The sequence below is a fragment of the Saccostrea echinata genome, unplaced genomic scaffold (genome assembly GCF_033153115.1).
Source record: "Saccostrea echinata isolate AGI-Se365-2 ecotype Australia unplaced genomic scaffold, CSIRO_AGI_Sech_v1 ptg000029l, whole genome shotgun sequence".
Lineage (NCBI taxonomy): Eukaryota > Metazoa > Mollusca > Bivalvia > Ostreida > Ostreidae > Saccostrea > Saccostrea echinata.
Genome location: NW_026889778.1, coordinates 560,474 through 585,649, shown reverse-complemented (window position 1 = coordinate 585,649; position 25,176 = coordinate 560,474). Strand labels below are relative to the sequence as shown.

The 25,176-nt window shown below is 33.5% G+C and overlaps 1 protein-coding gene across 1 annotated transcript in view; it reads right to left on the bottom strand.

Annotated features, from left to right (window-relative positions):
• The window catches only part of LOC133195432 (uncharacterized), a 466,395-nt gene that overhangs the window by 90,252 nt on the left and 350,967 nt on the right, over positions 1–25,176 (bottom strand). The window lies entirely within an intron of this gene.

The following is a 25,176-nucleotide window of genomic DNA, read 5'->3' as shown; positions in this document are numbered from 1 at the left end:
TTTGCATGTATCCCGAAAACAAAAAAGAATTTCTGACTAGTTGTTGAACAAAAAGTGTTCAAAATCATCAGAGCTTTAAAATGATATCAAGAAAAAGAGGCTGACCTCTCACATTAGGGGCCAAGAAGGGGCGAAAGTCTTTAATCTATAACCCTTTAATGATCAATATGTTGTTAAACATTATCAAAGCAAAATTGTTCGTCTTAACAATTTATTTATATTATTATATTTGAACGAAAATCTCAGTCAAATTCTTATCTCATCTTATCAAAAATCGGACGGAAGACCCACTCGTTGCTCGCAACGAGATCTCATTAGGGTCTTCCGTCTTCAGCGGAAGACCCTTCTATTATTCTATTGTTTCTTTTTCACTTTTATTAAGGTCTTCCGTCTTCAGCGGAAGACCCTTCTATTATTCTTCGGTTTCTTTTTTACCTTTATTAGGGTCTTCCGTCTTCAGCGGAAGACCCTTCTATTATTCTTCGGTTTCTTTTTTACCTTTATTAGGGTCTTCCGTCTTCAGCGGAAGACCCTTCTATTATTCTTCGGTTTCTTTTTCACCTTTATTATTATTATTTTTATTCTTTTTTCTTCTTACAAATTTTGTGCAGACGATTTCTCGGAGATGGCTGGATCAATTTCATTCAAATTTTCATGGTAGATGCGTTTACATCTGAAGTTAATTCCGGCAATTCCGTTAAGGGATATTTACTTCCGGTCGGAAGTTATCTCCCTTTTATGAAAATTTAGAGGGCCTCCTTGTCTGCGATGGAACTCAAAAAGTGCTTAAGCTAGAGCTCTGAAATTTTCAGTGATGATAGAGGACATGCTGCCATTTTGCACCTGGGTTTGGATATTTTCCGGAAGTGCCTAGTATGGAAGCTCGGTAGGGGTCAAAATTTAGGACACGAATCATGAGTGAATTTTTGAGACATTTTGTATCATATCTTTTAAAGTATAATTATTTTGATAAAACATACTGAACATAATTTGTGCAGAATGACAAGATCTTTAATATGATATCAGGAAAAAAGGGCTGACTTATCATATTAGGGGCCGAGAGGGGCCAAAAGTATTAACTCAATAACTCTTTAACGATCAATATTTTGGTATACATTACTGAAGCAAAAATGTTTATCTCAACAATTTACAACTATATATTATGATATTCATATCATATCTTACATAATTAGGGGCCATAAGGGGCCAGAATGCTAAATCTTTGACGCTTTATATCTCAAAAGTGGGAAATAATTTGATAAGCAATATTGAACAAAAGATGTTCAAAATAATGTTCTTAACAATATGCAACCTTTCATTTTTTGCTTAACGTCCCCCTTAAGGAGTTGAAGGGCTGGCCCCTAAATACTTTTTTTGCAAGTATATCAGAAACGAAAAAGAATTTCTGACTAGTTGTTGAACAAAAAGTGTTCAAAATCATGAGAGCTTTAAAGTGATGTGAAGAAAAAGGGGCTGGCCCCTCAAAATAGGGGCTGAGAGGGGCCGAAAGTCTTTGAACAATAACTCTTTAACGATCAATATTTTGTAATGCATTACTGAAGCAAAAATGTTTATCTCAACAATTTACAACTATATATTATGATATTCACATCATATGTTGTATAATTAGGGGCTATAAGGGGCCAGAATGCTCAATCTTTGACGCTTTATATCTCAAAAGTGGGAAATATTTTGATAAGCAATATTGAACAAAAGATGTTCAAAATAATGTTCTAAACAATATCCAGCCTTTCATTTTTTGCTAAACGTCCCCTTTAAGGAGTTGAAGGGCTGACCCCTAAATACTTCTTTTGCAAATATCTCAGAAACGAAAAAAAATTTCTGACTAGTTGTTGAACAAAAAGTGTTCAAATTATGAGAGCTTTAAATTGATATGAAGGAAAAGGGGCTGGCCCCTCAAAATAGGGACTGAGAGGGGCCGAAAGTCTTTGAACAATAACTCTTTAACGATCAATATTTTGTAATGCATTACTGAAGCAAAAATGTTTATCCCAACAATTTTCAACTATATATTATGATATTCACATCATATGTTACATAATTAGGGGCCATAAGGGGCCAGAATGCTAAATCTTTGACGCTTTATATCCCAAAAGTGGGAAATAATTTGATAAGCAATATTGAACAAAAGTTATTCAAAATAATGTTCTAAACAATATGCAACCTTTTGATTTTTGCTAAACGTCCCCATTTAGGAGTTGAAGGGCCGGCCCCTAAATATATCCTCCGCATACTTCTCGGAAACGAAAAAGAATGTTTGAATAATTGTTAAACAAAAAGTGTTCAAAATCATGAGAGCTTTAAGGTGATATCAAGGAAAAGGGTCTGACCCCTTAAATTAGGTGCTGAGAGGGGCCGAAAGTATACAATCAATAACTCTTTTAATGATCAATATTTTGTAATATATTACTGAACCGAAATAGTTCATTTTCACACTCTTTGTTTAAATAACATAGATGTTAATATCATATGTTACGCAATAAGAGGTCTTTAGGGGCCAGATTGCATAATCTTTGTATATATCTCGAAAAGGAAGAATATTTTGATAAACAATATTGAAGAAAAGACGTTCAAAATAATATTCTGAACAATATGCACTCTTTCATTTTTTGCTAGACGTCCCCATTTAGGACTTAAAGCGCCGGCCCTTAATATTTCTTTTGCATATATCCCGAAAACAAAGAAGAATTTCTGAATAGTTCTTGAACAAAGAGTGTTCAAAATCATGAGAGCTTTAAGATGATATCAAGAAAAAGAGGCTGACCTCTCACATTAGGGGTCAAGAAGGGCCGAAAGTCTTTAATCTATAACCCTTTAATGATCAATATTTTGTTAAACATTACTAAAGCAAAATTGTTCGTCTTAACAATTTATTTATATCATTATATTTGAACGAAAATCTCAGTCAAATTCTTATCTCATCTTATCAAAAATCGGACGGAAGACCCACTCGTTGCTCGCAACGAGATCGCATCTAGTTATTATTATTATTATTATTATTATTCTTTTTTCTCCTTACAAAATTTGTGCAGAGCATTTCTCGGAGATGGCTCGTTCGATTTCATTCAAATTTTCAAGGTAGATGCGTTGACATCTGAAGTTAATTCCGGCAAGTCCGTTAAGGGATATTTACTTCCGGTCGAGAGTTATCGCCCTTTTATTAAAATTCAGAGCACCTCCTTGTCTGCGATGGAACTCAAAAACGGCTTAAGCTAGAGCGCTGAAATTTTCAGTGATGATAGAGGACATGTTGCCATAATGCACCTGGGTTTAGATATTTTCCGGAAGTGCCTAGTATGGAAGCTCGGTAGGGGTCGAAATTTAGGACACGAATCATGAGTGAATTTTTGAGACATTTTGTATCATATCTTTTAAAGTATAATTATTTTGTTAAAACATGTTGAACAATATTTGTGCAGAATAAAAAGATCTGTAACATGATATCAAGAAAAAAGGGCTGACTCATCACATTAGGGGCCAATAGGGGCCGAAAGTCTTTAATCGATAACTCTTAAACAAGTAATATTTTTGTATACATTACTGAAGCAAAATTATTTATCTTAACAAACTACAACTATATATTATGATTTTTACGTCATATGTTACATAAATAAGGGCCACAAGGGGCCAGAATGCTTAATCTTTGAAGCTTTATATCTCGAAAAGGGGAAACATTTTGAAAAGTAATATTGAACAAAAGTTGCTTAGAATGATGATCTGAACAATGTGCATCCTTTGAATTTTTCCTAAACAGCCCCTATAAGGACTTAAAGGGACGGCCCCTAAATATTTCAAGTCTACATATCTCAAAAACGAAACGAAACTTCTGAATAGTTGTTGAACAAAAAGTCTTCAGAATTACAAAACCTTTCAAGTGATATCAAGAAAAAGGGGCTAACCCCTCAAATTAGGGGCTCAGAGGGGCCAAAAGTCTTTCATCTATAACTCCTTAACGTTAAATATTTTGATATTAATTATTGAAGCAAAAATGTTCATCTTCACAATCTGCAACTATATATCTTAAAATTTTCTTCAAATATTACGTAATTAGGGGCCATAAGGGGCCAGAATGCTTAATCTTTGAAGCTTTATATCTCGAAAAGGGGAAACATTTTGAAAAGCAATATTGAACAAAAGTTGTTTAGAATGATGATCTGAACAATGTGCATCCTTTGAATTTTTCCTAATCAGCCCCTATAGGGACTTAAAGGGACGGCCCCTAAATATTTCAAGTCTACATATCTCAAAAACGAAACGAAACTTCTGAATAGTTGTTGAACAAAAAGTCTTCAGAATTACAAGACCTTTCAAGTGATATCAAGAAAAAGGGGCTAACCCCTCAAATTAGGGGCTTAGAGGGGCCAAAAGTCTTTCATCTATAACTCCTTTACGTTAAATATTTTGATATTAATTATTGAAGCAAAAATGTTCATCTTCACAATCTGCAACTTTATATCTTAAAATTTTCTTCAAATATTACGTAATTAGGGGCCATAAGGGGGCCAGAATGCTTAATCTTTGAAGCTTTATATCTCGAAAAGGGGAAACATTTTGAAAAACAATATTGAACAAAAGTTGCTTAGAATGATGATCTGAACAATGTGCATCCTTTGAATTTTTCCTAAACAGCCCCTATAAGGACTTAAAGGGACGGCCCCTAAATATTTCAAGTCTACATATCTCGAAAACGAAACGAAACTTCTGAATAGTTGTTGAACAAAAAGTCTTCAGAATTACAAGACCTTTCAAGTGATATCAAGAAAGAGGGGCTAACCCCTCAAATTAGGGGCTCAGAGGGGCCAAATGTCTTTCATCTATAACTCCTTAACGTTAAATATTTTGATATTAATTATTGAAGCAAAAATGTTCATCTTCACAATCTGCAACTATATATCTTAAAATTTTCTTCAAATATTACGTAATTAGGGGCCATAAGGGGCCAGAATGCTTAATCTTTGACGCTTTATATCTCGAAAAGGGGAAACATTTTGAAAAGCAATATTGAACAAAAGTTGTTTAGAATGATGATCTGAACAATGTGCATCCTTTGAATTTTTCCTAATCAGCCCCTATAGGGACTTAAAGGGACAGCCCCTAAATATTTCAAGTCTACATATCTCAAAAACGAAACGAAACTTCTGAATAGTTGTTGAACAAAAAGTCTTCAGAATTACAAAACCTTTCAAGTGATATCAAGAAAAAGGGGCTAACCCCTCAAATTAGGGGCTTAGAGGGGCCAAAAGTCTTTCATCTATAACTCCTTTACGTTAAATATTTTGATATTAAATATTGAAGCAAAAATGTTCATCTTCACAATCTGCAACTATATATCTTAAAATTTTCTTTAAATATTACGTAATTAGGGGCCATAAGGGGCCAGAATGCTTAATCTTTGACGCTTTATATCTCGTTTTTATTCTTTTTTCTTCTTACAAAATTTGTGCAGACGATTTCTCGGAGATGGCTCGTTCGATTTTATTCAAATTTTTGTGGTAGATGCGTTGATATCTGAAGTTAATTCCAGCAAGTCTGTTAAGGGATATTTACTTCCGGTCGGAAGTTATCGCCCTTTTATCAAAATTTAGAGGACCTCCTTGTCTGCGATGGAACTCAAAAACGGCTTAAGCTAGAGCGCTGAAATTTTCAGTGATGATAGAGGACATGTTGCCATTATGCACCTGGGTTTAGATATTTTCCGGAAGTGCCTAGTATGGAAGCTCGGTAGGGGTCAAAATTTAGGACACGAATCATGAGTGAATTTTTGAGACATTTTGTATCGTATCTTTTAAAGTATAATTATTTTGCTAAAACATACTGAACAATATTTGTGCGGAATGACAAGATCTTTAACATGATATCAAGGAAAAAGGGCTGACTCTTCACATTAGGGGCCGAGAGGGGCCGAAAGTCTTTAATCGATAACTCTTAAACAAGCAATATTTTGGTATACATTACTGAAGCAAAATTATTTATCTTAATAAACTACAACTATATATTATGATTTTTACGTCATATGTTACATAAATAAGGGCCATAAAGGGCCAGAATGCCAAATCTTTGGCACTCTATATTTCGAAAGTGGGAAATATTTTGATAAGCAATATTGAATAAAAGATGTTCAAAATAATGTTCTAAACAATATTTAACCTTTCAATTTTTGATAAACTTCCCCATTAAGGAGTTGAAGGGCTGGTCCCTAAATATATCTTTTGCATATAGCTCGGAAACGAAAAAGAATTTCTGAATAGTTGTTGAACAAAAAGTGTTTAAAATCATGAGAGCTTTAAAGTGATATGAAGAAAAAAGGGCTGGCCGCTCAAAATAGGGGCCGAGAGGGGCCAAAAGTCCTTAATCAATAACTTTTTAACGATCAATATTTTGCAATTCATTACTGAAGCAAAAATGTTTATCTTAACAATTTACAACTAGATATTATAAAAATTATGTCATATGTTATATAATAAGGGGCCATAAGGGGCCAGAAGGCCAAATCTTTGGCACTCTATATCTCGAAAGTGAGAAATATTTTGATAAGCAATATCAAATAAAAGATGTTCAAAATAATGTTCTAAACAATATTTAACCTTCCGATTTTTGCTAAACATCCCCATTAAGGAAATGAAGGGCTGGCCCCTAAATATATCTTTTGCATATATCTCGGAAACGAAAAAGAATTTCTGAATAGTTGTTGAACAAAAAGTGTTCAAAATCATAAGAGCTTTAAAATGGTATGAAGAACAAAGGGCTGGCCCCTCAAAATAGGGGCCGAGAGGGGCAAAAGTCTTTGATCAATAACTTTTTAACGATCAGTATTTTGCAATTCATTACTGAAGCAAAAATGTTTATCTTAACAATTTACAAATATATACTATGATATTTACATCACATGTTACATAATTAGGGGCCCTAAGGGGCCAGAAGGCCAAATCTTTGGCACTTTATATCTCGAAAGTGGGAAATGTTTTGATGAGCAATATTGAATAAAAGATGTTCAAAATAATGTTCTAAACAGTAAGTAACCTTTCGATTTTTGCTCAACGTCCCCATTTAGGAGTTGAAGGGCTGGCCCTTAAATATATCTTTTGCATATATCTCGGAAACGAAAAAGAATTTTTGAATAGTTGTTGAACAAAAAGTGTTCAAAACCATAAGAGCTTTAAGGTGGTATGAAGAAAAAAGGGCTGGCCCCTCAAAATAGGGGCCGAGAGGGGCCGAAAGTCTTAAATCAATAACTATTTAATGATCAATATTTTGTAATATATTACTGAAGCGAAATAGTTCATCTTCACACTCTCTAGCTATATAACATGGTGTTTACATTAAAGCTTATGCAATAAGGGATAATTAGGGGTCAGATTGTATAATCTTTGGCGCAATAAATCTTGAAAAGGAAGAATATTTTGATAACCAATATTTTAACAAAAGACGTTCAAAATAATATTCTTCATAATATGCAATCATTCAATTTTTGCTAGGCGTCCCCGTTTAGGACTTAAAGGGCCGGCCCTTAATATTTCTTTTGCATATATCTCGGAAACAAAAAAGAATTTCTGAATAGTTGTTGAACAAAAAGTGTTTAAAATTATGAGAGCTTTAAGATGATATCAAGAAAAAAGGGCTGATCATTCATGTAAGGGGCCAAGACTGACCGGAAGTGTTTAATCTATAACTTTTTATTGATCAATATTTTGTTACACATTACTGAAGGGAAATTGTTTGTCTTAACAATTTATTTATATACCTATTTTTTAACGAAAATCTCAGTCAAATTCTTATCTCATCTTATCAAAAATCGGACGGAAGACCCACTCGTTGCTCGCAACGAGATCTCATCTAGTTATTATTATTATTATTATTTTTTCTCCTTACAAAATTTGTGCAGAGGATTTCTCGGAGATGGCTCGTTCGATTTTATTCAAATTTTCAAGGTAGATGCGTTGACATCTGAAGTTAATTCCGGCAAGTCCGTTAAGGGATATTTACTTCCGGTCGAGAGTTATCGCCCTTTTATTAAAATTCAGAGGACCTCCCTGTCTGCGATGGAACTCAAAAACGGCTTAAGCTAGAGCGCTGAAATTTTCAGTGATGATAGAGGACATGTTGCCATTTTGCACCTGGGTTTAGATATTTTCCGGAAGTGCCTAGTATGGAAGCTCGGTAGGGGTCGAAATTTAGGACACGAATCATGAGAGAATTTTTGAGACTTTTTGTATCATATCTTTTAAAGTATAATGATTTTGTTAAAACATATTGAACAATATTTTTGCAGAATGACAAGATCTGTAACATTATATCAAGAAAAAAGGGCTGACTCATTATATGAGGGGCCGAGAGGGGCCAAAAGTCTTTCACCTATAACTCTTAAACAAGCAATATTTTTGTATACATTATTGAAGCAAAAATGTTCATCTTAACAATCTGCAACCATATATTTTAAAATTTTCATCAAATATTACGTAATTAGGGGCCATAAGGGGCCAGAATGCTTAATCTTTGACGATTAATATCTCGAAAAGGGGAAACATTTTGAAAAGCATTATTGAACAAAAATTGTTCAGAATGATGATCTGAACAATGTGCATCCTTTGAATTTTTCCTCAACAGCCCCTATAAGGACTTAAAGGGGCGGCCCCTTAATATTTCAAGTCTACATATCTCGAAAACGAAACGAAACTTCTGAATAGCTGTTGAACAAAAAGTCTTCAGATTTACAAGACCTTTCATGTGATATCAAGAAAAAGGGGCTGACCCCTCAAATTAGGGGCTCAGAAGCGCCAAGAGTCTTTTATCTGTAACCCTTTTACAGTAATGTTCATCTTCACGATCTGCTACTATAAATATTTTAAAATCTTCATAAACATTGCGTTTTTAGGTGTCATAATGATCAAAATTTTGTTAATTATAACTGAAGCAAATTGTACGTTTTCACTATTTATATATTTAGGAACGAAAATCTCAGTCAAATTCGTATCTCATCTTATCAAAAATCGGACGGAAGACCCACTCGTTGCTCGCAACGAGATCGCATCTAGTTATTATTCTTTTTTTTCTTTACAAAATTTGTGCAGAAGGTTTCTCGGAGATGGCTCGTTCGATTTTATTCAAATTTTCATGGTAGATGCGTTGACATCTGAAATTAATTCCGGCAATATCGTTTTTTAAAAATCACTTCCGGTCGGAAGTTATCGCCCTTTTATTAAAATTCAGAGGACCTCCTTGTCTGCGATGGAACTCAAAAACGGCTTAAGCTAGAGCGCTGAAATTTTCAGTGATGATAGAGGACATGTTGCCATATTGCACCTGGGTTTAGATATTTTCCGGAAGTGCCTAGTATGGAAGCTCGGTAGGGGTCGAAATTTAGGACACGAATCATGAGTGAATTTTTGAGACATTTTGTGTCATATCTTTTAAAGTATAATTATTTTGTTAAAACATATTGAACAATATTTGTGCAGAATAAAAAGATTTGTAACATGATATCAAGAAAAAAGGGCTGACTCATCACATTAGGGGTCGATAGGGGCCGAAAGTCTTTAATCGATAACTCTTAAACAAGCAATATTTTTGTATACATTACTGAAGCAAAAATATTTTTCTTAACAAACTACAACTATATATTATGATTTTTACGTCATATGTTACATAAATAAGGGCCACAAGGGGCCAGAATGCCTAATCTTTGAAGCTTTATATCTCGAAAAGGGGAAACATTTTGAAAAGCAATATTGAACAAAAGTTGTTTAGAATGATGGTCTCAACAATGTGCATCCTTTGAATTTTTCCTAAACAGCCCCTATAAGGACTTAAAGGGACGGCCCCTAAATATTTCAAGTCTACATATCTCAAAAACGAAACGAAACTTCTGAATAGTTGTTGAACAAAAAGTCTTCAGAATTACAAGACCTTTCATGTGATATCAAGAAAAAGGGACTGACCCCTCAAATTAGGGGCTCAGAGGGGCCAAAAGTCTTTCATCTATAACTCCTTAACGTTAAATATTTTGATATTAATTATTGAAGCAAAAATGTTCACCTTCACAATTTGCAACTACATATCTTAAAAAAATTTCTTCAAATATTACGTAATTAGGGGCCATAAAGGGCCAGAATGCTTAATCTTTGAAGCTTTATATCTCGAAAAGGGGAAACATTTTGAAAAGCAATATTGAACAAAAGTTGTTTAGAATGATAATCTGAACAATGTACATCCTTTGAATTTTTCCTAAACAGCCCCTATAAGGACTTAAAGAGACGGCCCCTAAATATTTCAAGTCTATATATCTCGAAAACGAAACGAAACTTCTGAATAGTTGTTGAACAAAAAGTCTTCAGAATAACAAGACCTTTCAAGTGATATCAAGAAAAAGGGGCTGACCCCTCAAATTAGGGGCGCAGAGGGGCCAAAAGTCTTTCATCTATAACTCCTTAACGTTAAATATTTTGATATTAAATATTGAAGCAAAAATGTTCATCTTCACAATCTGCAACTATATATCTTAAAATTTTCTTCAAATATTACGTAATTAGGGGCCATAAGGGGCCAGAATGCTTAATCTTTGACGCTTTATATCTCGAAAAGGGGAAACATTTTGAAAAGCAATATTGAACAAAACTTGTTTAGAATGATGATCTGAACAATGTGCATCCTTTGAATTTTTCCTAAACAGTCCCTATAAGGACTCAAAGGGACGGCCCCTAAATATTTCAAGTCTGCATATCTCGAAAACTGAATAGTTGTTGAACGAAAAGTCTTCAGAATTATAAGACCTTTCTTGTGATATCAAGACCCCTCGAATTAGGGGCTCAAAGGGGCTAAAAATCTTTCATCTATAACCCTTTCACAGTAATGTTCATCTTCACGATCTGCTACTATAAATATTTTAAAATCTTCATCAAATATTGCGTTTTTTGGTGCCATAATGATCAAAATTTTGTTAAACATTACTGAAGCAAATTGTACGTTTTCACTATTTATATATTTAGGAACGAAAATCTCAGTCAAATTCGTATCTCATCTTATCAAAAATCGGACGGAAGACCCACTCGTTGCTCGCAACGAGATCGCATCTAGTTATTAGGGTCTTCCGTCTTCTGCGGAAGACCCTTCTATTATTCTATTGTTGATTTTTCACTTTTCTTTTTATTATTAGGGTCTTCCGTCTCCAACGGAAGACCCTTCTATTATTCTATTGTTTCTTTTTCACTTTTATTATTATTATTATTATTATTCTTTTTTTTTCTTTACAATTTTTGTGCAGAAGATTTCTCGGAGTTGGCTCGATCGATTTACTTGAAAATTTCAGGGAAGATGTATCTTTGTCTGAACCTTATACGTTTTTTTTTCATTTTTTTGAAATTCACTTCCGGTCGGAAGTTATCGCCCTTTAATCAAAATTCAGAGGACCTCCTTGTCTGCAATGGAACTCAAAAACGAGTAAAGCTAGATCGCTGAAATTTTCAGCGATGATAGAGGACATGTTGCCATTGATCACCTGGGTTTTCAAATCTTCCGGAAGTGCCTAGTATGGAAGCTCGGTAGGGGTCAAAATTTAGGACACGAATCATGAGTGAATTTTAGAGACATTTCTTACGATAACTTTTTAACTAGGAGTATTTTGTTAAAACATATTGAACAGAAATTGTGTAGAATTACAAGATCTTTTATATGATATCAAAGAAAAAGGGCTGACTCATCACATTAGGGGCTGAGCAGGGCCAAAATTCTTTAATCAATAACTCTTTAACGATCAATATTTTGTAATGCATTACTGAAGCGAAAATATTTATCTCAACAATTTACAACTATATATTATGATATTCATATCATTTGTTACAAAATTAGGGGCCATAAGGGGGCAGAATACTAAATCTTTGACACTTTATATCTCAAAAGTGGAAAATATTTTGATAAGCAATATTGAATAAAATATGTTCAGAATAATGTTCTAAACAAGATGCAACCTTTCATTTTTTGCTAAATGTCCCCATTAAGGAGTTGAAGGGCCGGCCCCTAAATAATTCTTTTGTAAATAACTCAGAAACGAAAAAGAATTTCTGACTAGTTGTTGAACAAAAAGTGTTCAAAATCATGAGAGCTTTAAAGTGATATGAAGAAAAAGGGGCTGGCCCCTCAAAATAGGGGCTGAGAGGGTCCGAAAGTCTTTGAACAATAACTCTTTAATGATCAATATTTTGTAATGCATTACTGAAGCAAAAATGTTCATCTCAACAATTTACAACTATATATTATGATATTCACATCATATGTTACATAATTAGGGGCCATAAGGGGCCAGAATGCTAAATCTTTGACGCTTTATATCTCAAAAGTGGGAAATATTTTAATAAGCAATATCGAATAAAAGATGTTCAAAATAATGTTTTAAACAATATGCAAGCTTTCATTTTTTGCTAAGCATTCCCATTAAGGAGTTGAAGGGCCGGCCCCTAAATACTTCCTTTGCAAATATCTCAGAAACGAAAAAGAATTTCTGATTAGTTGTTGAACAAAAAGTGTTCAAAATCATGAGAGCTTTAAAGTGATATGAAGAAAAAGGGGTTGGCCACTCAAAATAGGGGCTGAGAGGGGCCGAAAGTCTTTGAACAATAACTCTTTAATGATCAATATTTTGTAATGCATTACTGAAGCAGAAATGTTCATCTCAACAATTTACAACTATATATTATGATATTCACATCATATGTTACATAATTAGGGGCCATAAGGGGCCAGAATACTAAATCTTTGACGCTTTATATCTCAAAAGTGGGAAATATTTTGATAAGCAATATTGAATAAAAGATGTTCAAAATAATGTTCTAAACAATATGCAAGCTTTCATTTTTTGCTAAACATCCCCATTAAGGAGTTGAAGGGCCGGCCCCTAAATACTTCTTTTGTAAATATCTCAGAAACGAAAAAGAATTTCTGACTAGTTGTTGAACAGAAAGTGTTCAAAATCATGAGAGCTTTAAAGTGATATGAAGAAAAAGGGGCTGGACCCTCACAATAGGGGCTGAGAGGGGCCGAAAGTCTTTGAACAATAACTCTTTAACGATCAATATTTTGTAATGCATTACTAAGGCAAAAATGTTCATCTCAACAATTTACAACTATATATTATGATATTCACATCATATTTACATAATTAGGGGCCATAAGGGGCCAGAATGCTAAATCTTTGACTTTTTATATCTCAAAAGTGGGAAATATTTTGATAAGCAATATTGAACAAAAGTTATTCAAAATAATGTTCTAAACAATATGCAACCTTTTGATTATTGCTTAACGTCCCCATTAAGGAGTTGAAGGGCCGGCCCCTAAATATATCCTTCGGATATATCTCGGAAACGAAAAAGAATTTCTGAGTAGTTGTTGAACAAAATGTGTTCAAAATCATGAGAGCTTTAAAGTGATATCAAGGAAAAGGGTCTGACCCATTAAATAAGGGGCTAAGAGGGGCCGAAAGTATACAATCAATAACTCTTTAATGATCAATATTTTGTAATATATTACTGAAGCGAAATAGTACATCTTCACACACTTTATCTAAATAACATGATGTTGATATCATATATTACGCAGTAAGGGGTCTTTAGGGGGCCAGATTGCATAATCTTTGGCGCAATATATCTCGAAAAGGAAGAATATTTTGATAAACAGTATTGAACAAAAGACGATCAAAATAATATTCTGAACAATATGCACTCTTTCAATTTTTGCTAGACGTCTCCATTTAGGATTTGAAGGGCCAAACCTTAATATGTCTTTTGCATATATCCCGAAAACAAAAAAGAATTTCTGACTAGTTGTTGAACAAAAAGTGTTCAAAATCATGAGAGCTTTAAGATAATATCAAGAAAAAGGGGCTGACCTCTCACATTAGGGGCCAAGAAGGGGCGAAAGTGTTTAATCTATAACCCTTTTATTATCAATATTTTGTTAAACATTATTAAAGCAAAATTGTTCGTCTTAACATTTTATTTATATCATTATATCTGAACGAAAATCTCAGTCAAATTTTTATCTCATCTTATCAAAAACGGACGGAAGACCCACTCGTTGCTCGCAACGAGATCTCATCTAGTTATTATTCTTTTTTTTTTTCCTTACCGATTTTGTGCAGAAGATTTCTCGGAGATCGCTCGATCGATTTGCTTCAACTTTTCAGTGTTAATGCGTTGCTATCTGAAGTTTATAACGGCATTTCAGTTTTTGAAAAATCACTTCCGGTCAGAAGTTATCGCCCTTTGATCGATTTTTAGATAGAGCTTGTGTCTGCACAAAAACTCAAGAACGACAAATGCTAGAGTGTTGAAACTTTCAGTGGTGATAGAGGACATGTTCTAGATGTGCACCTTGGTTTTCAAATTTTCCGGAAGTGCGAAGTATGGAGGCTCGGTAGGGGTCGAAATTTAGGACGAAATTTTTGAGTGAATTTTAGAGACATTTCTTATAATAACATTTTAAATAAAAATATTTTGTTAAAATATATTGAACAAAAAGTCTTTAAAATCACAAGACCTTTCATTTGATATCAAGAAAAAGGGGCTGATTCCTCAAATTAGGGGCTCAGAAGGGCCAAAAGTCTTTTAACTATAACTCTTTAATGATCAATATTTTGTTATAAATTACTGAAGCAAAAATGTTCATCTTAACATTCTGCAACTATATATTATAAAATTTTGATCATATGTTACGTAATAAGGGGCCATAAGGGGCCAGAATGCTAAATCTTTGACAATTGCTATCTCGAAAAGGAGAAATATTTCGATAAGCAATATTGAACAAAAGATGTTCAGAATAATGTTCTAAACAATATGCACCCTTTTAATTTTTGCAAGACATCCCCATTAAGGACTTGGAGGGCTGACCCCTAAATATTGTTATTCTATATATCTCTTAAACGAAAGGAAATTTCTGAATAGTTGTTGAACAAAAAGTCTTCAAAATCACAAGACCTTTCATTTGATATCAAGAAAAAGGGGCTGATCCCTCAAATTAGGGGCTCAGAAGGGCCAAAAGTCTTTTAACTATAACTCTTTAATGATCAATATTTTGTTATAAACTACTGAAGCAAAAATGTTCATCTTAACATTCTGCAACTATATATTATAAAATTTTGATCATATGTTACCTAATAAGGGGCCATAAGGGGCCAGAATGCTAAATCTTTGACACTTGCTATCTCGAAAAGGAGAAATATTTTGATAAGCAATATTGAACAAAAGATGTTCAGAATAATGTTCTTAACAATATACACCCTTTTAATTTTTGCAAGACATCCCCATTAAGGACTTGGAGGGCTGGCCCCTAAATATTGTTATTCTATATATCTCTTAAACGAAAGGAAATTTCTGAATAGTTGTTGAACAAAAAGTCTTCAAAATCACAAGACCTTTCATTTGATATCAAGAAAAAGGGGCTGATCCCTCAAATTAGGGGCTCAGAAGGGCCAAAAGTCTTTTATCTATAACTCTTTAATGATCAATATTTTGTTATAAATTACTGAAGCAAAAATGTTCATCTTAACATTCTGCAACTATATATTATAAAATTTTGATCATATGTTACGTAATAAGGGGCCATAAGGGGCCAGAATGCTAAATCTTTGACAATTGCTATCTCGAAAAGGAGAAATATTTCGATAAGCAATATTGAACAAAAGATGTTCAGAATAATGTTCTAAACAATATGCACCCTTTTAATTTTTGCAAGACATCCCCATTAAGGACTTGGAGGGCTGACCCCTAAATATTGTTATTCTATATATCTCTTAAACGAAAGGAAATTTCTGAATAGTTGTTGAACAAAAAGTCTTCAAAATCACAAGACCTTTCATTTGATATCAAGAAAAAGGGGCTGATTCCTCAAATTAGGGGCTCAGAAGGGCCAAAAGTCTTTTAACTATAACTCTTTAATGATCAATATTTTGTTATAAACTACTGAAGCAAAAATGTTCATCTTAACATTCTGCAACTATATATTATAAAATTTTGATCATATGTTACCTAATAAGGGTCATAAGGGGCCAGAATGCTAAATCTTTGACACTTGATATCTCGAAAAGGAGAAATATTTTGATAAGCAATATTGAACAAAAGATGTTCAGAATAATGTTCTAAACAATATACACCCTTTTAATTTTTGCAAGACATCCCCATTAAGGACTTGGAGGGCTGGCCCCTAAATATTGCTATTCTATATATCTCTTAAACGAAAGGAAATTTCTGAATAGTTGTTGAACAAAAAGTCTTCAAAATCACAAGACCTTTCATTTGATATCAAGAAAAAGGGGCTGATCCCTCAAATTAGGGGCTCAGAAGGGCCAAAAGTCTTTTATCTATAACTCTTTAATGATCAATATTTTGTTATAAATTACTGAAGCAAAAATGTTCATCTTAACATTCTGCAGCTATATATTATAAAATTTTGATCATATATTACGTAATAAGGGGCCATAAAGGGCCAGAATGCTAAATCTTTGACAATTGCTATCTCGAAAAGGAGAAATATTTTGATAAGCAATATTGAACAAAAGATGTTCAGAATAATGTTCTAAACAATATACACCCTTTTAATTTTTGCAAGACATCCCCATTAAGGACTTGGAGGGCTGGCCCCTAAATATTGTTATTCTATATATCTCTTAAACGTAAGGAAATTTCTGAATAGTTGTTGAACAAAAAGTCTTCAAAATCACAAGATCTTTTATTTGATATCAAGAAAAAGGGGCTTACCCCTCAAATTAGAGGCTCAGAAGGGTCAAAAGTCTTTAATCTATAACTTTTTAATGATCAATATTTTGCTAAAAATTACTGACGCAAAAATGTTCATATTAATATTTTGCAGCGATATATTGTAAAGTTTTGATCATATGTTGCGTAATAAGGGACCTTAATGGGCCAGAGTGTTAAATCTTTGACACTTAATATCTCGAAAAGGGGAAATATTTTGATAAACAATATTGATCAAAAGATGATCAGAATAATGTTTAAAACAATATGCATCCTTTCACTTTTATAGACAGATATCTCAGTCAAGATCTTGATTAATCTCATCCAAAATCAGACGGAAGACCCACTCGTTGCTCGCAACGAGAACCATCTAGTTATTAGGGTCTTCCGTCTCCAACGGAAGACCCTTCTATTATTCTATTGTTTCTTTTTCACTTTTATTATTATTATTATTATTTTTTTCTGTCCAAATTTTGTGCAGACGATTTCTAAGAGATGGTTGGATGGATTCACTTGAAATTTTCAGAGATGATGTATCATGATCTAAACCTTATTCATTTTTTTTATTTTTTGGAAATTCACTTCCGGTCGGAAGTTATCGCCCTTTAATCGAATTTTTAGTGACCATTTTGTCTACACAAAAACTCAAAAACGACAAAAGCTACAGTGCTGAAATTTTCAGTGATAATAGAGGACATGTTCTAGTTGTGCACCTCAGTTTTCAAATTTTCTGGAAGTGCCTAGTATGGAAGCTCGGTAGGGGTCAAAATTTAGGACATGAATCAGGAGTGAATTTTCGAGACATTTTTTATCATATCTTCAAAACTATGAATATTTTCTTAAGACACATTGAACAGAAATTGTGCAGAATTACTAGATCTTTTATATGATATCATAAAAAAAGGGCTGACTCATCACATTAGGGACCAAAAGGGGCAAAAAGTCTTAAATCCATAACTCTTTAACGATCAATATTTTGTTATACATTACTGAAGCAAAAACGTTTATCTGAACATTCTACAAATATATATTATAATAAAAATCTCATATGTTACATAATTAAGGGCCATAAGGGGCCAGAATGCTAAAATCTTTGACGCTTTATATCTCGAAAGTGGGAAATATTTTGATAAGCAATATTGAACAAAAGATATTCAAAATAATGTTCTAAACAATATGCAACCTTTCAATATTTGCTAAACGTCCCCATTAAGGAGTTGAAGGGCCGGCCCCTAAATATTTCTTTTGCATATATCTCAGTAACGAAAAAGAATTTCTGAATAGTTGTTGAACAAAATGTGTTCAAAATCATAAGAGCTTTAAGGTGAAATCAAGAAAAAGGGGCTGGCCCCTCAAAATCGGGGCCAAAAGGGTCAAAAAGTCTTTCATCAATAACTCTTTAACGATCAATATTTTGTTATACATTACTGAAGCAAAAATGTTTATCTGAACAACCTACAACTATATATTATAATAAAAATCTCATATGTTACATAATTAGGGGCCATAAGGGGCCAGAATGCTAAATCTTTGATGCTTTATATCTCGAAAGTGGGAAATATTTTGATAAGCAATATTGAACAAAAGATGTTTAAAATAATGTTCTAAACAATATGCAACCTTTCAATATTTGCTAAACATCCCCATTAAGGAGTTGAAGGGCCGGTCCCTAAATATTTCTTTTGCATATATCTCAGTAATGAAAAAGAATTTCTGAATAGTTGTTGAACAAAATGTGTTCAAAATCATAAGAGCTTTAAGGTGAAATCAAGAAAAAGGGGCTGGCCCCTAAAAATCGGGGCCAAGAGGGGCCGAAAGTCTTTCATCAATAACTCTTTAACGATCAATATTTTGTAAAATATTACTGCAGCAAAAATGTTTATCTGAGCAAACTACAACTATATATTATGTTATTCAAATCACATGTTACATAATTAGGGGTCATGAGGGGCAGAAATACTAAATCTTTGACGCTTTATATCTCGAAAGTGGGAAATATTTTGCTAAGCAATATTGAACAAAAGATGTTCACAATAATGTTCTGAACAATATGTAACCTTTCAATTTTTGCTAAACGTCTCCATTAAGGAGTTGAAGGGCCGGCCCCTAAATATTTCTTTTGCACATATATTGGAAACGAAAAAGAATTTCTGAATAGTTGTTGAACAAAAAGTGTTCAAAATCATAAGAGCTTTAAGGTGATATCAAGAAAAAAGGACTTGCCCCTCAAAATAAGGGCTGATAAGGGCCAAAATTCTTTCATCAATAACTCTTAAACGATCAATATTTTGTAATACATTACTAAGGCAGAATAGATCATCTTCACACTCCTTAACTATATCACGTTGTTGGCATCATATGTTTCGTTATAAGGGGACAATAGGGGCCAGAATGCTAAATCTTTGATGTTAAAAAGGGACATTAGGGGCCAGAATGCTAAATCTTTGACGCTTTATATCTCGAAAGTGGGAAATATCTTGATAAGCAATATTGAATAAAAAGATGTTCACAATAACGTTCTGAACAATATGTTACCTTTCAATTTTTGCTGAACGTTCCCATTAAGGAGTTGAAGGGCCGGCCCCTATTATTTCTTTTGCAGATATTTCGGAAACGAAAAAAAAATGTAGAATAGTTGTTGAACAAAAAGTGTTCAAAATCATGAAAGCTGTAAGAAGATAGCAAGAAAATAGGGCTGGCCCCTCAAAGTAGGGACCAAGACGGGCCGAAAGTCTTTTATCTATAATCTTTAATGATCACCATTTTGTCATAGATTACTGAAGCAAAATTGTTCGTCTTAACAATTTATTTATATTATATTTGAACAAAAGTCTCAGTCAAATTCTTATCTCATCTTATCAAAAATCGGACGGAAGACCCACTCGTTGCTCGCAACGAGATCGCATCTAGTTATTATTATTATTCTTTTTTTTTTCCTTACCGATTTTGTGCAGAAGATTTCTCGGAGATCGCTCGATCGATTTGCTTCAAATTTTCAGGGTTAATGCGTTGGTTTCTGAAGTTTATAACCCCCTGTCAGTTTTTGAAAAATCACTTCCGGTCAGAAGTTATTGCCCTTTGATCGATTTTTAGATAGACTTTGTGTCTGCACAAAAACTCAGGAACGACAAATGCTAGAGTGTTGAAACTTTCAGTGGTGATAAAGGACATGTTATAGATGTGCACCTTGGTTTTCATATTTTCCGGAAGTGCGAAGTATGGAAGCTCGGTAGGGGTCAAAATTTAGGACGTGATTTATGAGTGAATTTTAGAGACATTTCTGATAATAACACTTTAAATAGAAGTATTTTGTTAAAACATATTGAACAAAAAGTCTTCAAAATCACAAGGCCTTTCATTTGATATCAAGAAAAAGGGGCTGACCCCTCAAATTAGGGGCTCAGAAGGGCCAAAAGTCTTTTATCTATAACTCTTTAATGATCAATATTTTGTTATATATTACTGAAGCAAAAATGTTTATCTTAACATTCTGTAGCTATATATTTTAAAATTTTGATCATATGTTACGTAATAAGGGGCCATAAGGGGCCAGAATGCTAAATCTTTGACACTTTGTATCTCAAAAAGGAGAAATATTTTGATAAGCAATATTGAACAAAAGATGTTCAGAATAATGTTGTAAACAATATACACCCTTTTAATTTTTGCAAGACATCCCCATTAAGGAGTTGGAGGGCTGGCCCTAAATATTGGTATTCTATATATCTCTTAAACGAAAGGAAATTTCTGAATAGTTGTTGAACAAAAAGTCTTCAAAATCACAAGACCTTTTATTTGATATGAAGAAAAAGGGGCTGACCCCTCAAATTAGGGGCTCAGAGGGGCCAAAAGTCTTTTATCTATAACTCTTTATTGATCAATGTTTTGTTATAAATTACTGAAGCAAAAATGTTCATCTTAACATTCTGCAACTATATATTATAAAATTTTGATCATATGTTTCGTAACAAGAATTACAAGACCTTTCAAGTGATATCAAGAAAAAGGGGCTAACCCCTCAAATTAGGGGCTTAGAGGGGCCAAAAGTCTTTCATCTATAACTCCTTTACGTTAAATATTTTGATATTAATTATTGAAGCAAAAATGTTCATCTTCACAATCTGCAACTTTATATCTTAAAATTTTCTTTAAATATTACGTAATTAGGGGCCATAAGGGGCCAGAATGCTTAATCTTTGACGCTTTATATCTCGTTTTTATTCTTTTTTCTTCTTACAAAATTTGTGCAGACGATTTCTCGGAGATGGCTCGTTCGATTTTATTCAAATTTTTGTGGTAGATGCGTTGATATCTGAAGTTAATTCCAGCAAGTCTGTTAAGGGATATTTACTTCCGGTCGGAAGTTATCGCCCTTTTATCAAAATTTAGAGGACCTCCTTGTCTGCGATGGAACTCAAAAACGGCTTAAGCTAGAGCGCTGAAATTTTCAGTGATGATAGAGGACATGTTGCCATTATGCACCTGGGTTTAGATATTTTCCGGAAGTGCCTAGTATGGAAGCTCGGTAGGGGTCAAAATTTAGGACACGAATCATGAGTGAATTTTTGAGACATTTTGTATCGTATCTTTTAAAGTATAATTATTTTGCTAAAACATACTGAACAATATTTGTGCGGAATGACAAGATCTTTAACATGATATCAAGGAAAAAGGGCTGACTCTTCACATTAGGGGCCGAGAGGGGCCGAAAGTCTTTAATCGATAACTCTTAAACAAGCAATATTTTGGTATACATTACTGAAGCAAAATTATTTATCTTAATAAACTACAACTATATATTATGATTTTTACGTCATATGTTACATAAATAAGGGCCATAAAGGGCCAGAATGCCAAATCTTTGGCACTCTATATTTCGAAAGTGGGAAATATTTTGATAAGCAATATTGAATAAAAGATGTTCAAAATAATGTTCTAAACAATATTTAACCTTTCAATTTTTGATAAACTTCCCCATTAAGGAGTTGAAGGGCTGGTCCCTAAATATATCTTTTGCATATAGCTCGGAAACGAAAAAGAATTTCTGAATAGTTGTTGAACAAAAAGTGTTTAAAATCATGAGAGCTTTAAAGTGATATGAAGAAAAAAGGGCTGGCCGCTCAAAATAGGGGCCGAGAGGGGCCAAAAGTCCTTAATCAATAACTTTTTAACGATCAATATTTTGCAATTCATTACTGAAGCAAAAATGTTTATCTTAACAATTTACAACTAGATATTATAAAAATTATGTCATATGTTATATAATAAGGGGCCATAAGGGGCCAGAAGGCCAAATCTTTGGCACTCTATATCTCGAAAGTGAGAAATATTTTGATAAGCAATATCAAATAAAAGATGTTCAAAATAATGTTCTAAACAATATTTAACCTTCCGATTTTTGCTAAACATCCCCATTAAGGAAATGAAGGGCTGGCCCCTAAATATATCTTTTGCATATATCTCGGAAACGAAAAAGAATTTCTGAATAGTTGTTGAACAAAAAGTGTTCAAAATCATAAGAGCTTTAAAATGGTATGAAGAACAAAGGGCTGGCCCCTCAAAATAGGGGCCGAGAGGGGCAAAAGTCTTTGATCAATAACTTTTTAACGATCAGTATTTTGCAATTCATTACTGAAGCAAAAATGTTTATCTTAACAATTTACAAATATATACTATGATATTTACATCACATGTTACATAATTAGGGGCCCTAAGGGGCCAGAAGGCCAAATCTTTGGCACTTTATATCTCGAAAGTGGGAAATGTTTTGATGAGCAATATTGAATAAAAGATGTTCAAAATAATGTTCTAAACAGTAAGTAACCTTTCGATTTTTGCTCAACGTCCCCATTTAGGAGTTGAAGGGCTGGCCCTTAAATATATCTTTTGCATATATCTCGGAAACGAAAAAGAATTTTTGAATAGTTGTTGAACAAAAAGTGTTCAAAACCATAAGAGCTTTAAGGTGGTATGAAGAAAAAAGGGCTGGCCCCTCAAAATAGGGGCCGAGAGGGGCCGAAAGTCTTAAATCAATAACTATTTAATGATCAATATTTTGTAATATATTACTGAAGCGAAATAGTTCATCTTCACACTCTCTAGCTATATAACATGGTGTTTACATTAAAGCTTATGCAATAAGGGATAATTAGGGGTCAGATTGTATAATCTTTGGCGCAATAAATCTTGAAAAGGAAGAATATTTTGATAACCAATATTTTAACAAAAGACGTTCAAAATAATATTCTTCATAATATGCAATCATTCAATTTTTGCTAGGCGTCCCCGTTTAGGACTTAAAGGGCCGGCCCTTAATATTTCTTTTGCATATATCTCGGAAACAAAAAAGAATTTCTGAATAGTTGTTGAACAAAAAGTGTTTAAAATTATGAGAGCTTTAAGATGATATCAAGAAAAAAGGGCTGATCATTCATGTAAGGGGCCAAGACTGACCGGAAGTGTTTAATCTATAACTTTTTATTGATCAATATTTTGTTACACATTACTGAAGGGAAATTGTTTGTCTTAACAATTTATTTATATACCTATTTTTTAACGAAAATCTCAGTCAAATTCTTATCTCATCTTATCAAAAATCGGACGGAAGACCCACTCGTTGCTCGCAACGAGATCTCATCTAGTTATTATTATTATTATTATTTTTTCTCCTTACAAAATTTGTGCAGAGGATTTCTCGGAGATGGCTCGTTCGATTTTATTCAAATTTTCAAGGTAGATGCGTTGACATCTGAAGTTAATTCCGGCAAGTCCGTTAAGGGATATTTACTTCCGGTCGAGAGTTATCGCCCTTTTATTAAAATTCAGAGGACCTCCCTGTCTGCGATGGAACTCAAAAACGGCTTAAGCTAGAGCGCTGAAATTTTCAGTGATGATAGAGGACATGTTGCCATTTTGCACCTGGGTTTAGATATTTTCCGGAAGTGCCTAGTATGGAAGCTCGGTAGGGGTCGAAATTTAGGACACGAATCATGAGAGAATTTTTGAGACTTTTTGTATCATATCTTTTAAAGTATAATGATTTTGTTAAAACATATTGAACAATATTTTTGCAGAATGACAAGATCTGTAACATTATATCAAGAAAAAAGGGCTGACTCATTATATGAGGGGCCGAGAGGGGCCAAAAGTCTTTCACCTATAACTCTTAAACAAGCAATATTTTTGTATACATTATTGAAGCAAAAATGTTCATCTTAACAATCTGCAACCATATATTTTAAAATTTTCATCAAATATTACGTAATTAGGGGCCATAAGGGGCCAGAATGCTTAATCTTTGACGATTAATATCTCGAAAAGGGGAAACATTTTGAAAAGCATTATTGAACAAAAATTGTTCAGAATGATGATCTGAACAATGTGCATCCTTTGAATTTTTCCTCAACAGCCCCTATAAGGACTTAAAGGGGCGGCCCCTTAATATTTCAAGTCTACATATCTCGAAAACGAAACGAAACTTCTGAATAGCTGTTGAACAAAAAGTCTTCAGATTTACAAGACCTTTCATGTGATATCAAGAAAAAGGGGCTGACCCCTCAAATTAGGGGCTCAGAAGCGCCAAGAGTCTTTTATCTGTAACCCTTTTACAGTAATGTTCATCTTCACGATCTGCTACTATAAATATTTTAAAATCTTCATAAACATTGCGTTTTTAGGTGTCATAATGATCAAAATTTTGTTAATTATAACTGAAGCAAATTGTACGTTTTCACTATTTATATATTTAGGAACGAAAATCTCAGTCAAATTCGTATCTCATCTTATCAAAAATCGGACGGAAGACCCACTCGTTGCTCGCAACGAGATCGCATCTAGTTATTATTCTTTTTTTTCTTTACAAAATTTGTGCAGAAGGTTTCTCGGAGATGGCTCGTTCGATTTTATTCAAATTTTCATGGTAGATGCGTTGACATCTGAAATTAATTCCGGCAATATCGTTTTTTAAAAATCACTTCCGGTCGGAAGTTATCGCCCTTTTATTAAAATTCAGAGGACCTCCTTGTCTGCGATGGAACTCAAAAACGGCTTAAGCTAGAGCGCTGAAATTTTCAGTGATGATAGAGGACATGTTGCCATATTGCACCTGGGTTTAGATATTTTCCGGAAGTGCCTAGTATGGAAGCTCGGTAGGGGTCGAAATTTAGGACACGAATCATGAGTGAATTTTTGAGACATTTTGTGTCATATCTTTTAAAGTATAATTATTTTGTTAAAACATATTGAACAATATTTGTGCAGAATAAAAAGATTTGTAACATGATATCAAGAAAAATAGGCTGACTCATCACATTAGGGGTCGATAGGGGCCGAAAGTCTTTAATCGATAACTCTTAAACAAGCAATATTTTTGTATACATTACTGAAGCAAAAATATTTTTCTTAACAAACTACAACTATA